A 15,653-nucleotide genomic window follows, 5' to 3' on the forward strand; every position below is an offset into this window, starting at 1 on the left:
AACCTCAGTTCCTTTATGGGTAACTTGAGGATAACACAAACTTCCGGATTTATAGCAAGGACTGAATTAAATGTGAATTCTTACAAAGCATTTAGCTTAGTGCTTAATATACAGTAAGTACTCAATAAATGCTAGTTCTGTAACGCCTCCACTGACTTTACTAATATCCCTGTCACAAACGGGGAAGAAGACTACTCTGCTCATGATCTATTTCATAATCAGAAATATTTTTTCAATGTTCAACCTAAATACTCTCAATGGCCTTCAGTGACATGCAGTGATATGAACTTCTCTTTCTTATATAATGGAAATATTTGTTTTCTTCCCATTCATTATTTACTGATTCTTAAGTTATTTCTATGAAAATTCCACTGTGTCTTAAAGATGTACCACAGCCCTGCACTTGGTTTTGAGCATCTGAAGAAGTTACTATAAATTGAGTTCCTAGAGCAATTTAAAACATATATTTTAAAATATTGTATGACAATTAGCTCATGTCATTATCTAAAGGCAAGAAGGACAGACTTCAGGAGAGTTAAGTAAGTTACAGATGTAGAGTTTTAAAGTAAAAAAAACCCAAACATCTATTAGGTATTTCAATTTTAACATTTCTCATTTATGTAAGTACATAAAAATTCATAAGTGACATTTTCTGAACCACTCAAGTAATCTATTAAAACAGATCCTTTTTTTCATGAATTGTTCTAGAAATTGCCTGCACTGCAAGGCATTGCTGGCATTTGGTTCTCTTGTTTTAATTTTGACAGTGTTTCTAAATAAAAATAAACACGTTACTTTTACTTATTTTTTTGTTAAGCAGAAAGATTTGGTTGAAAGAGAAGTTTTAAGTTGTATGAATGCCTATAATATTCAAATTTATCACCTAACAGGCTCTATTTTGTTTTAGAGCATGGATAAAATAGCTCTCAAAGTGAAACTACCTCGAGCTTTTTAAAAATATAGAGATGTTCCTCATGAAATATGTACAAATACAGGGAAACAATCTGACTAAAAATGCTCAAGTTAGCAGCAGCGATGAATCTAAGAAAGGTTCATGCCGATATCTTGAAAATTTACTACTTTCGGCATCTGCCTACTTTAACCCTTAACTCTTTGTCACTTACCTAAAGTTAACTCAGTGGGGTGTTTCTTTAGTAGGCTCTTTAATTGTCCTTATCATTTTTGAAACATTATTTAATTTTAAGATTTGGGGTAAAAAGTTTTGGTGGAATATTTTTCCCAGAGTAAATATAATTTTGCTTTTGTTTTCAATAATTTAAAGACTGTGGATCACTTAGCCTTATTTATCACAACAGCAAAGACATACATTTAAATCATCTCAACAGAGTATTCTCCTTAATGTAATATTATTACATTGGGAATTTGTGGAATCCCTTCCTACCTCACTAGAAAATATGATACAAATGACTTGCAATTAACGTAATTCATGGAATAAAAGATAATGTTTTTGATCTGTTACCATAATCATTATTAGCATGAATATTGGGTTTTTAAAACCTTTTATAGATTCAGATCGCAAAACAGCAATACAAACCTACTCTTAAATGAATAATATTCCCTTTTCTTTTTCTCATGTGAAGTACACTTTAGAGAGCCTCTCTGACCAGAAGAGAACCACATTACCGAATTGTAGTAAACATTCTTTTCTTAGAAAGAAACATCAACCTTGCAAATATAGTATCAGTGAATTCACTATTACTTGGAACTTGAAGGCCAGCAAGCTCTGCCTCAATAGGGGGAAAAAGATTTATTTTCTCTAAGTGTCATACATTCCTTCATCGACTTCAAAGTCAGACCCATTTCCAGTCCTCTAAGACGTAAACTGCAGTACTTACGTCAAGTGGATTTTCTAGTGGGTTATTTATTTCCATCTGTCTTATATTTGTGGGCAGGTTGAATAGATCTGAGTCTGCTGGAGAGAGAGATGAAAGATAGACTTTAAAGCAAGAGCTGAGTTTAAGCAAGAAAATAAGGTTCAACAATAGCGGATTAAACTTGAAACCTTGGGGAAATTCTTATTCAGGCAATTTTATGTGCAACTTTTAACTTGCAAATAGGGAATTTTGACAATCTCTACATTGTTACATATAATGTAGTGAGAAATGATGATTTATGTAAACGAAAGTGATGGGTCGTGTATTTCCTAGGAAGCACATTCAAGTTTATTTTATCTGTTGAATTTGTTTCTCATTGTTCTTGTAAAACTGCTTCAGTTTCCTAAGTTCTCCTTCAGTGCACACCATCCACTCTTAACCTTCTCACTTCCTTTGGTCTGGAGCTCCATTCTTTATTAAAAGTTCACACCAACAACTAAGCAGAAAAAATTAATGTTCTGGTGGAGTCACATGCTGGTTAGAGGTTCTTCAGTGTTCATCGCACATTAAACCTGCATATAATTTATGTTGGTGTTAACCACAGATTTATGTCCTTTGAACTTTTTTTAATAAGTGAATGCTTTATCTCCCTAATGTAAACACTGTTATTCATTCCGATTCTTATAAATTATTTAATGAATTACTCTGGTGTCTTTAGGTAAAAATAAATTAACTTAGAAAATGCGACCAGCCTAATTAAATCATGTGCTAGGTGACTTTCTATCTGTCCATAATTATAAATGAAAACCAACACCTTGTACTAAAAAGAAAATACATACAGTATTAATTAGTCTTCTAAGGGTGGCTAAAATGTGAAAAAATGGAATGTATTCAGAACCAGGTAACTTACCTCCCATGATTTAGGAACAATTGTCGGGGGCATGGAATACAGGTTTAGGGGATCAGAATTTGCTGAACGGCAGCTTTTAGCTTTCTCCTAGCTTGAACCTATATTAAATAGTCTTTGTATTGGGCAGATTTACTTTCTTTTTTAAGTGATCTACACTAATGTTTACTGAAAATGACTCCAGGTGAGTTTTCCCACTATAAAACCCTTATAAAATTGATTGGAAAAAAAAAAAAAGATCAACTCCAGATCTCAGTGGCTTAGCACAACCAAAGTTCTCTTCTTGCATACATATAAGTCTGACATGGGTTAACGGAGGTTTCTCCTCTGGGTGGGGTTTTAGGGACATGGGCTGATGGAGACCATGTTAGCTTGTGATGCCGCCATCTTACACACGCTTCAGCATTTGCCATCGTAAGGGAACAAAGAGCTTAGAGAACTCAGCTACTCTTAAGAGAAGCGCCTCATTTCTGTGCATAGCTCATCGACATTAACTTCGAGGGATGTTAGGATGTTATCAAGCAAAGGGAAAATAATCAATTATAGTAAAGACTAGTAATCATCATCACCTTCTATGCACTAAATATTCAGTTCCCTCTTCTTCGCACACATAACACATACTCAGTACCTCAACACGGAATGGCCTAAAGCCCATCCAGTCAGTGCCTGAATTTCAAAGTCCAGCACATCTAGATGAAGTTCAAGCTCCTATGTGACTTCTCCGAGTTTGGAGACCAATGAATTTAAAAACCAAATTACCTACTCCTACACACACACACACACACACACACACACACACACACACAATTCACAAAGGTGTGACAGGGTCAGGATAATTACAATAATACACTCACTTTTAGAAAGAAGACAAATGGGACATAATCAGCAGTTCATATAAATACCGAGGTCCTGCTGAGCACACAGTAAAGGCTCCCTACCAGTGTGTGACTCTAGTCTCCTTGTGACAAGTTCTTTTTTATTTCCATTCCCTTCTTTGACTGTATTTGAAAATCGGTCTCCTCAGGGCTGCACAGCTTCCTTGGCCCCCTTGCTCACATGAAGTTGTGTCCCCAAAGGCCATTGTCAGCTTCATACAAACGCATCGTTAGTCCAGGCTTGTGGTTTCTTTGGCAGTACATTTCTCTCAAATACTTAAGAGGCTTCCTCTCTATTTGTTTCTAGTCAGTTCCATGTGTCAGTAACCACACCCACACTTTAAAATACCTAGTTCTCACATCTCTAGCAGCTCTTTGTTTTCTCGACCCCTGTCTTTTTTCTACCAATTTGGTGGCTACCTGAAGCTTATCTATAATAACAGGTGGAAAGACCCCACTTTTAAAACTCTCTACCTTGGGGCACCTGGGTGGCTCAGTTGGCTAAGCATCCGACTCTTGGTTTTGGCTCAGGTCATGATCTCACGGTTTGTGAGTTCAAGCCCCCTCATTGGTCTCCATGCTGACAATGCGGAACCTGCTTGAGATTCTCTCTCTTCCTCTCTCTGTCCCTCCCTGGCTCATTCTTTTGTCTCTCTCCCAAAAATAAATAAACTTAAAAATTAAAAACAAAAATCTCTGCCTTAAGTACAGTACTCAACTGAAATGTTTTGTTGAATGGAAACTTCCTTTGTGTTCCATTTGGGTCTAGAAGCAGTTGGCTTTTCCATTGCTGTATGAGTCCATATTTCTAGATCCCCTGTATTTGTTCTAATTTCTGCTTGTGAGTCAGCCAATTCTTCCCTGGATTCATCTTTATTTTTGTAGTCCCTTGCCGAGCACAGCCAATGGCAGTTAGCAGACATTGCTATAGTTCTTTTTTCGCCTCTTACCTAGGAGCTAACTTTACTTGAGCATATGCTCTGCTTTCCAAGTTCTGATGTACAATAGTTTCAGCAAATGTCTTAACACTATATGACACACATTTTCTTCTGTTTCCACCTGGGTCATTTTTCTCACTTTCTGTCATTGCCTATATAGTACACATCAAGTCTTGTGTTATAGTAGAGCCCCATTTCTAATATGACTTTTTCTATTCATGAGAATGGTTGAGGTTACACAGATATGACAAATTAGCCACAGAACCTGAGTGGCTTATCATAACACAGGTCAATTTCTTGTTCATATAAATGTGCAAGTTATGAGGAAACTGTCCTCCATAAGTCATTCAGGGACTTGGGCTATTGGAGGCCACACTCTTTAGCTCTGCCATCTCAACCTTTGGCTCCCAATTGTTGCCAGGTCAAGAGGAACTTATAATCACATTTAATACCTCAGACTTGAAGTGACACATGTCACTTCCTCTCACAACTATAGCCCACAAACACCTGTCCTGGCCTAATGGCAAAGGAAACAGAAATCTTTACATGAAGAAGGAACGGAAGAAGTGGAAAATTAAATTTTGTGGTCTCTAATTGTTTCTCTTTGTATTTTTAATGTTCAGATAAATGGAAACATAAATAAGCCACAGTAACATTATTTGATCACCGTGATGGAGAAACATTTGTCAAACAAATATTAGATCATTTCATAAGTATAATGGGAAGCACAAGTTTGATCCATTTCCTCACATATAAAAATACCTAGTGACTAATAGGTATAAAAGAAAGCTACATAGCAATCAAATTGGCCCTTAAATTAAAAAAAAATACTCCCTCAGAACTAGTTATATGACATGGAAAACAGATTGAACAAAAACAGTCACTAGCAGGAAATAGTAGGAAGTGGAGCAGCAAAAAAATGGATAAAAATAAATGAATGAAAAGAAGAAAAGAAAGAATAAAGCCACATAAAAGTTCAGGAAAGATTTTAAATGTTGTCAGATATAAGGAATTATTTTTTTAAATTTTTTTTTCAACGTTTTTATTTATTTTTGGGACAGAGAGAGACAGAGCATGAATGGGGGAGGGGCAGAGAAAGAGGGAGACACAGAATCGGAAACAGGCTCCAGGCTCCGAGCCATCAGACCAGAGCCTGACGCGGGGCTCGAACTCACGGACCGCGAGATCGTGACCTGGCTGAAGTCGGACACTTAACCGACTGAGCCACCCAGGCGCCCCTAAGGAATTATTTTGAATAAAGTTAGGAGTCTATATAAAACATTGCTTAACAGCTTCAAAATTTTATCATAGCTAGTATGTCAAGGTTCAGTACAAATAGGAGGGTCCTAAATGATTCTCAGAAATGGATATTCCTTAACACCTAGGTCAAGAATGAGGGTTGTGAACATATTGGTGAGAGACTGATGAGTCAGATAAAAACTGGCCCACCCACAATCATGGTAAAAAGGGCGACAGCAGCCCTTCTAAGTTAATGAACAGCCTATGTATCATTCTGGCACACCTGGTTCAGGGGGTTTGAGAGAAGAAGGGAACAGGAATCCCTTAGAGGAGGAAATCCAGCAAGAAAGCCACTTGAAATAAAATATTTTTGAGAATTATTTCAAACAAGAGTTAAAATCTTTGCCAAAGAAATAGCTCGTTCAAATTGATAAAATCATTTCTTAAAAACTGGACTGCTAAAATGTGAGAAGAGAAAAATTTTCTGCAGAAAATCAGAAAGTAAATATTCTAGTCTTTGATGTCCATACAATCTCTGTCATAGCTACTCACCCCTGCTGTTAGAGCAAGAAAAAAACACAGACGATAGGATACATAAATGATGGCCCTGGTTATGTCTCTATGAAACTTTATTTGCAAAAATAGATAGCAGCCTATCTGAATCAGCCTACAGCCCATAGTTTGCCAACTCTTGCTCTCAGAAAGAAAATGGCAAATAATTCTAACAAAATTTTAAAGTAAACTGGTGAGAACAAAACAATGATCAACCATACTGACAGCTCAAGACATGCAAAAGAAAACAATGAAATTCTCCTTTTCCCTAAAGCATTACGAAATACCATGATACATGACTAAAGGGGGGTAGAGCATATTGACATAAGGTTTGCAAAATTTCTAAAGATCAAATGCATATATATGTGTATACGTATAGACACACACATATATCTTACACACACACACACACATATATCTTACACACACACACACACACACACACACACACATATAGACACATGTATACAAAAACGTAGAATTAGAATTTGGAAATCTTGCTAAGGATGCATAGTATTTAGCTTGAATTTTAGCATTTTAATTAGTACAAAAGCTATTCAGAGATGAATCAGGAAGGAGACAATACTTCTTGGTGGTCATAGTAATGATTTATTTGGTAATATATATATATGCACTTCCCTACCCCATTATTTTTGGAGAACAAAAATAGGGAAGAAGTGGGAAAAGTCATGCAATCTCTCTGTAGGTACTAGGAGTTCTTAACACCGGGAACATGAGGTCTCCTACTCAGTCTCCTCTTTATTGCCTTCCTTCATCCCATGGACTGAGAAGCTTCTAGAGGAATCAAATTAAGCAATAGCAAAAAGCATGTACTTTTAGCCTTAGGAATGTCCATCCCATATTAGGAGTCCTACTATCCTCAATTATCCTGAGTCCAACAATTCTTGTATAAAAATATTTTCCTAGTACCTGTGAACTGCAAGCAGAATAATTAGAAAGTTCTGTGGGTACTAAAAAAATGAATATTTCATTAAGGAGTAAAATTCATTTCTGATACATTCTCAACTATTATAAAAAACTGATAAAGGTTTGTAAAGAGTATCATAGCAAATAAATCTTTTTCTTTTTGAAATTATCTTTCTTTGTTCCCTGATCACAAAAGTAACCATGCATCACTATCAAATGTCACAAAGAAAGAACTTAAAAGAAACAGTTACCTGTGATGCCAGTACTTGGAGACAACCACTGTCGGCAGTGTGAAGTATGTTCTCCCACATTTTTATATTCATACATATGTGTGTATTTACCAACCTAAGATCTGCTAAACAAACTATTCTTTGATTTTCTCTGTTTCGTTTAAAAATATGAACAATTTTAATGTACACAAGGAAAAATGGGTTCCTTCTCTTTTAACCACATTGCATTGCACTGGAAGTATGCACCATAAATTATTTATGTCATCTTCTACTGATGGACATCTCGGCTGCAAAATTATTTTCCCTATTTTACACATGAACATTTCAGTACACTTATTTGAGTGAGCTTACCCTCTTCTATCCCTTAGGGTAAATTCATAGAAATGCAATTTTCTATGTTGAAGAGTATCTAAATTTAATGTTTTGCATTATATTAATAAATTACCTTCTAGAAGAGTGTAACAATTTCTCTCTCCCTAAGTTTCCAATATGAGTGTGTTTGAGTAAATTATGGTATTTTCACAGACTAAAATACTATGTTTCAAAAATTAATGACATGGCAAGCCATACATAGGATTATATCAGGTAAAACAAGATACAAGATATAATAAAGTACACCATTGATATATCACTATATAAATTGCTATATATATATATGTATATATATACATATATATATATACATATATATACATATATATATATATATACATATATATATGTATATATATACATGGAGAGGAATATATATATTATATAATACGTGTGTGTGTGTGTGTGTGTGTGTGTGTGCGCGCGCGCTCCAAGGAGCATCAAAACATAGGGAAAGGACTGGAGCAAATTTTTAACTGATATCTTATGTTCTTCTACATTTGTTAAATTTCCTAGAATTTGTGCATATTTTAGTTGTAATCTGAAAACCAGTATGTTAAAGAAATACTGGAAATCACAAAGCTGAAGAAATGTGTTTTCACATATTTTGTAGTTTACCTACTATTAGACATACAATTATAAAACAAAACACCCCTAATGTGCCACAATCAGGAATATTTAAACGTGCTAAACTAAATTGCTTTTTCTCAACAAAGGACTTGTTTTAATTCGTGAAATGTCTTCATGCCTAATAGCAAGCAGAAGAAAACCTTGCTCTCCTCCACTGAGAAGACAAGTTAAGAGCAAAACGGTGAGCCCCTGAAAACAGAGAAGAAACTAGCTCCTAAGAGCTAGCTCTTACCCTGGCTGCAGGCATTTTGGAAAGCTTTTTGGAAGGGAACAAATCATTAATAAAGACTCAATACTTACAGTGACCTTTGAGCAATTCCAGATGTAGACATGCAGATTTTTCCACAAATAAGAAAGAAGGGCTGGCTACAAGAAGTGACAGTCCGGAACAGATCTGCAGGAGACTAGAATTACATGGGACACAGAAAAGAGACTGAGCAGAAATGAAACAACACAAAAAGGATCCAGATCCTTCACTAAACAACCAGAGATTTATTCTCTTACATGATTTTTTTTTACCAATTTTTTCCTGAGTGAACAGGAAATGCATGTTATTTTATATTTTCTGGATATGATTATGGCTTTATCAGTCTTTATGATGCTCTTCTTCTCCATCCTAACACTATGCTAAGTTTTTATACAGAGTGACTCATTGAATCCTCATATAAACCCAACTTGGTAAAGACTATTATTCACATTTTATAATTAGAAAAGGGAGGCACAGAAATTTAGGTAGCTTAGCCAAGATCATGCATCTAGAACAGAGGTCGACACACTTCTTAAAGGGCTAGCGAGTAAATATCAGATGTGCTGCCATAAGGTCTCGGTCACAACCATTCCACTGTGCTGCATAGTGCAAAAGCATGCAGAGACAATACTCAAACCAGTGAACGTGGCAGTGTTACCCAAACAGGTGGCAGGTTCACTGGCCATGGTTTGCCAACCCTTGACCTAACTACAAAGTAGTAAAGCAAGATTCAAACTTAAGTCTACGCCTTTAATAATTAAACTGTCATACAATAGGGGAAATGCAATAATTGTGGTTCTCCTTCCATAGTCTGGGCTCACTCATTCTCAAATATTCTTTTGGGTCTCTATACAGTCTAGTTCTAAAGAAACTTACCAGTTAATGTGAATTGTCGCTTACAGTGATTTGGTGGGCAAACGGTTATGGATTCCTAGGGGGCATAAATAAGGTAGGTAACTTTTCTAACAGAATGGGATTTAGCCCCTTCTTGTCAGGATAGATGTGCAGACCTGAAATTTAGAAGGCAATACTCAGCCTTCCAAAATGGAGAGAGAAAGAAGGAGATGATATTGGGCCCATTTTTAATTTAGAAATATTTAGTTTAACAAGTCCTATGATCTCAATATTTTTCCTTAATTTCCAAATTATTGTCACTTGGTGAATTTGTCTCATAAGTATAAAAACATTGGGCAATATGGCTGTACTCATTTTAAATTGCCTAAAATTCAAAGTTGTGAGAAAAAAATATTTCCTTGAGTTCATGAAGTAGCATTGAAAAATAATCAACAAGTTGTGCCAGCTTTTTGATTTTTTAATAGTAGGTCTTTAGCAGAATTTATTTGACAGCCGCATCCATGAATACAGAATGAACCAAGGTTACATAAGACTGCTAAAATAATTGAGAAGTTACATGATCTATGGGCAGGAAAAAGAAGAGTCAGAAATTTAAACTCAGTCTTAATGTTATTGTGGCCCAGTCAAATGACCTTGAGCCAATTCTCTCTAAATCTGAATCTTCCACAGGAAAATGGCATTAATATCACCTGCTAATGTACCAGGGCTATTGTGAAACTTATATGAAAAAATTCATGAAGTTACCTTGTAGATTTAAAACACTATATTCATTAAGGTAGGCTTCTAAGACTTACAACTTATTTTTACAAAGAAAAATATCTTTTTTTTCCTGTATCTTTTACAGACCTATAATTTTCACCAGAAACGTAGAAAAGAGGACACCCAGAGTTCCAGATCTTTGCCAGCCCATCACTGTGAAAAAGCAAAGTCAACCCATAATCCTATTACCATTTCATTTTTCGAGACCTATAAAACTTTTTCCTTGCTATCAATAATCACCAACATTTCTAAATGCTCCATTTACTAGATTCCTAAACTTTTTCTAAGACTAAAGAGTAAATAACAGTAACATTTATAGAACAGAAGTCATTTAAGTAGTTTTCACAAACCAATTGACTAAAATTTTAGCTAGATTTCTAAGAAATATTGTAAAGACACTGCAGCAGATTGTGTTATTTTCTGTAAATATTTGCAGCCCATCTCTTGGGAAAGATTATACTCCCCCACTTCACTGATGTCAATCTTGGTCATATGACTTGTGAAGAGTGAGCAGAAGTGGCATGTGCCACTTGCAAGTAGAAATTTAAGGGCCATTGCAGTTTGCCAGTTCCTTTTTACTTCTGTGCTAGACCAGAATATTCCAGATAAGGGCTCCATCAACCAGGGGTCCAGAGCGAATACAACATGGAGCAGCACTGGGACCAACCCAGGAGACTATGTAGAATAAGTGAGAAGTAAACTTTTCTTCATGTTAGTCACTGATACTGTGGGTCACCTGTTACCACAGGATAACCTAGGCTATTGTCCTAAATGACTAATTAGAGGATGTAAAAATCCTGTTATATTCTGTGCCTGGACCTTTTAATTATAATGATATAAAGATGGCAGTAGCAAAAAATAACCTCATTTATTCAGAAAGAAGCATTTCAAAGTTTCCTATAGGTTAATACAATTAAGACAGGATATAAGACGAAATTTTGTCTGCACTGAACAACAAAAGTGTTGCAAGGGATTCAGAATCCTAAATAATTTTTCAGTTATTTACAGGATACAAAAGCATGTAACCAGAGGATCACATCCAGAAATAATGTTGGCCATTATTTAGGGATTATCTTTAACCTGGGAAAATGGGGCGCTCACCATCCTTTTTTCTTTTTCTCTTTTTTAGCCAAGAAACTTCAAAATTATTTTCAAGGAAAAAAGAAGTGACTTTCAAAAGGCATTAGCAAAACTCCATAGATTTCCTAAATCCAAAGACTAATAATATATACAACATTTCCTTGCTTAAAAGCTATGTCCTAATATGACACAAGTCCTGTCAAGATTTCTGTTTTTAATAAAAAGTTAATCACGTTTAAACATAATATCTCTAATATCTGGCTCAACACAAGAAACATACAATTTCAGGGATAACATTAGATATGCTTTGCAATATCAAGAAACTATCAACACAGTATCAAGGATACCCTGCCCTCTACTGTCAGTATTAAAATTTTGCATGTTTAACTAAATAGCTAAATCACTGTATTTAAAATCCCTCCACACTGTGGTGTTTAAACATTGTTTCTATTCTATTAGCTCTTTTCTTATACAATTTAACATGTATGTTCACTTAAACACTAAAGCTAATTAATCTTTTCATACTGCTCCTCAGAAAAGGAACTCAGAATGCTTTAATGCTATTTAGTCATTTCTCAACTTGGAGTCTCTTGTTATTCCACACGAATTTCTCTTACTTTAACCCCATCAATTATAAAATGTAATTATTTCAGTATGGTAAATGTTTGCTTATCATCACACAGGTATTTTCTATTTTATTTAATCGCGATTCCTCCTTGCATGTTAGACCTTCCTTCGAAATCACTTCGTATTTAATGCAGATCTGCTGATGTGAAAGGCTCTCCATTCTTATTTGCAGAAACCTCTGGTTTGTTCTTCTTTAAAGGTTCAGAAGTATACAATTCCAGGTAAACAATGATAATCCCTGACTACTTGTAGATAATATTCTCCAGTCTTCTAGCTCCCTTTGTTGCTGTTGAAACCACTCACCTCCAAACTCCAGCTGGCCTCTCTGGCTCCATTTAGCAATATCGAAGCTCTTGTCACTGCCAGCTAAAGGGAATTTTCCAGAGTTTTATTGGGAAATCTCACTTTTTCATTGGTTCTCCACACCACCTGTACTGTGGGTTCCTCTGTTCTGTTCCTGTCTGAATCTGTCATTTATTATGGTTTCTAGAATTTTCCTCCAAATGTGATCTCTAAAAGTTAGCTTAAAACATGTGGAGAGTTAAAGGGTATGGTTTACACCATCTGCATTTATGTCAATGAAGAGGAAACATGTTCATGCATCACCATTTTGTATTTTACATTACCTTGGTGTTCTATATACATATTGATGGTGGTCTTGTATAATTTTTAAATTTTTGAAAAATCACATACTTGTATTTGTCTCAAAAAATGGAATGTTCCCTCAATTATCACATTTTTGTGAGTTACATGCATGTACTATTAATCTTAATATTAAATAGTATCATTTTTAGACAAATAAATTTAAATATAATATATAGATTTTGCATATAATCTGAATTGCATGTACCACCAGGTGTCATAAAGGGTCTTAGAAACTTATTTATGCAGGCTTTCCATTGAGCAATCCACCTGACAGTAGAGCTAGCTCTGTCCTTTGGACACTCTAGATATTTTCAGACCCTTTTTAGATAATTCAAGAAATAAGTCTGAATTAATGCACACAAAGTATTATTTTCAATTACTAAATAAGTTACCACTTAAATAACATTATGTCACAGCCAACATGCAAAGGAAATAGGTGAAATACTCCTACTAGTCAAAGTAATCCTCACTAATTCAACAAAATTTGTTTTGTACCTGCAAGGTGCTCGACAGAGATACAAATGACAGACCAGTAAAATGGTGGACCTGTCTGGGGTCACAGATTGTAGTCTCCTACACAGACCAACAATTATCAAGCCAGTAGAATAAAGCGTGATGAGAGCCACAATACAAAAAGTACAGCACATTATGTGAGTACTTAATTTTAGAAACATTTTGCAAAGATTCAGGCTCTTATGACTGGGTTTGAGATCACACCATAGATAGAAATTTGAAAAGCATCTGTTTTCTTTCTTAGCCCTGAGAATCACGTCATAACTCGTTTGTTCCCTCTACATTATTTGAAATCCTAGATGGCCACTAAAAACAGTTCATTAAAACTTAAAAATTAAAACTTATTAAAAATGTTAGTGATGATTTACAAACAAAGCTGGGTACGGATAGTTGCGAGTCAATACAATTTTGAAAGGACATCTGCTGTGATGGATGGCTTCACTCAAAGTGCAGATTATTGGAGATTTGGTAAATCATACAAATATATCAGAGTTCTCTGAAATCAAGACAGAGTGAGAACACACAACTAAAAATAGGCAGTAGATGATATATGAACCAAATATACTTTTAAAAGTGTATGTAGCAGTTTAAATGTAATTGGTGTAACATAAGCCTGCGCAAACTTAAAAAGCATACAAGGTCATCAGGATTAGAGACTCATTAAACTACAGGTTCTGTTTTAAGTAAAACAACCCAGTAAGTACCATTTTGCAATGAAGTGAAATGACCCATTTCCTTTTTCTTTGTCTTAACACAGGAAAGTTAAGGTAGCAGGGGGTAATGCATACACATACTCTAAGAGGTATGTAGTGATGTGTTTGGGAATTTACCAAGTTGGAGTAAAAATAGAGCTCACCTTCCTGGCACAGAGATTTACCTAAGTGGATATAATTGAAACATTTAGATAGATTATATAGAATACACATATTTGTATAACATGTTGTGATTGGATATATGACTGCATGGATATATAACTACTATTTATGTCTGTGGTTGGCCATGTCTGGCTGTGGCCTTTTCTTGGGGGTAAGTGATCACAGCCTATTTGGGTATATTTCAAGATATCTAAAACAACTGTTAGTACGTAGGAGCACTCAATCAGACACAGAAGCCTAGGTCTGAGGATCCCTCTTACACTAAATTGATGGCTGTGGACAAGGCCCTGAGCCTCTGGACTATTGGTCACAGTGTCCAAATCCCTAAAATGGGATCTCTGAGGCCCTTCCTACTCTCACTTTCTGTGTTCCTGTGTGGCTTCTGATGTTTATTGAGTCTCAAAAGCACAAGAAATCTACCTTCCTGACAAAAGTTGTTGAGTACCCCAATGTACTAATGAACTATGTTTATTCACTGCCAGCACATGTTGAAGGCATTTATAAGGTTGGTGGCAACTGAGAACAGTGGACCAGGGTCACCAAGGGATACATGTATATAAGTATCTACACTCAATATTGTCTTTTATTAATCTTCTAATATTTATTATTAGTCCGTTTATTCATAAAATCATCTCATCCCAGACTGTAAACCTTACACTGTAAGAATTATACTCTATTCTGTCATCCAGACAGCAAGTTCTCAGCAACTTTTTAATTAACCACTAAGCCAGCTTTAAAAATAATCAAGCAATTGGCACCTAGAGTATTTCCCTGCTTTACTTCAGACAAAACTCTGAGGTATATTTCTTAAATATAAAATAAGAAGTTAAATAATATTTCTCACTTTTATTCTGACCCACAGTAGTTCCTGGAGAAAAAAAGGTAAAGAAAAGAAAAAGAGTGAAACATTTCATTCCAAAACAAGGGTGGGCAGTACTCTCTCATTTTATTAATACAAACCCGTACCTGTCATTTTCATGTTGAACATTTATTAGCAGTAAATTGGTACATAAATTATTGCTAAGGAAATTTTTCATGAGGAAAATAGCCTTTAAAATAAATCTTGTGTAGTGTATAAGAATATATGCATAAGGAGATGGAAAGCATCTCCCAGAGGAGAAACTTGTCTGAGCTCTTAGGTATGAATATCAAAAATCTCCCCTCATTTCACCTCTTTCCTCAGGGCCAGACTGTTCCATGAACTGGGCCCATTCCAACCTGAATATACTTAATATGAATGAACATTATAGCAAATGTTAACAAGGCCAAATTCTGCTACCACAAAAATTTTAAAACAAATAATCACCATAAGGAAAATAGTCATAAACCCTGGCTTATGGCCCATGCTTGGTTGAGTTTTTAAAATATGCTTCTCAAAATAATTCCACACCATTTTATCAAGTTCTTAACACTCATTACTCCAGTGGCTTTTAAGTTTTTACTCTTCCGGTAAAAAATATATTTTACATCATGGCCAAATATATGTATGTATATACATATACGCATGCACATGAACATATACATATATATGTAGAGTTATATATATG

Source organism: Prionailurus bengalensis, chromosome C2 (genome assembly GCF_016509475.1).
Source record: "Prionailurus bengalensis isolate Pbe53 chromosome C2, Fcat_Pben_1.1_paternal_pri, whole genome shotgun sequence".
Lineage (NCBI taxonomy): Eukaryota > Metazoa > Chordata > Mammalia > Carnivora > Felidae > Prionailurus > Prionailurus bengalensis.